Below are 323 nucleotides of genomic sequence, written 5' to 3'. Positions count from 1 at the left end.
TGGCTAGTGAACTCACACAAATTACACTTAAGAAAATAAAGTAGATTTCATTAATGTATAAATAAGAGTTATAATTTTCTTTTTTCATTTATTTCCTTTTCTCCTTTACATTAACATCAATAACATGTACAGCATAATAATAATCTTTAAACTTTAAAATTTCTTTCATCATATCTATAAAAGAATCAGATATATACACTATTCAAAATCACTTTTCTACAATGACACATGTAATGCATAGGTATGTGCTTTTAGAAATCACATTTACACACTGATACAATAGAGTGCATCGTCGTGCTTCCAAGACCCACAGGAACTCCATC

At 28.2% G+C, this 323-nt stretch overlaps 1 pseudogene across 1 annotated transcript in view; it reads right to left on the bottom strand.

Moving 5' to 3' along the window:
- Positions 1–323, bottom strand: part of LOC119593740 — a 62,523-nt pseudogene that overhangs the window by 28,848 nt on the left and 33,352 nt on the right. The window lies entirely within an intron of this gene.

The sequence above is a fragment of the Penaeus monodon genome, chromosome 32, assembly GCF_015228065.2.
Source record: "Penaeus monodon isolate SGIC_2016 chromosome 32, NSTDA_Pmon_1, whole genome shotgun sequence".
NCBI classification, from domain to species: domain Eukaryota; kingdom Metazoa; phylum Arthropoda; class Malacostraca; order Decapoda; family Penaeidae; genus Penaeus; species Penaeus monodon.
Note: the sequence above shows the minus strand (reverse complement) of the source record. Positions and strands in the feature narration are given on the sequence as shown.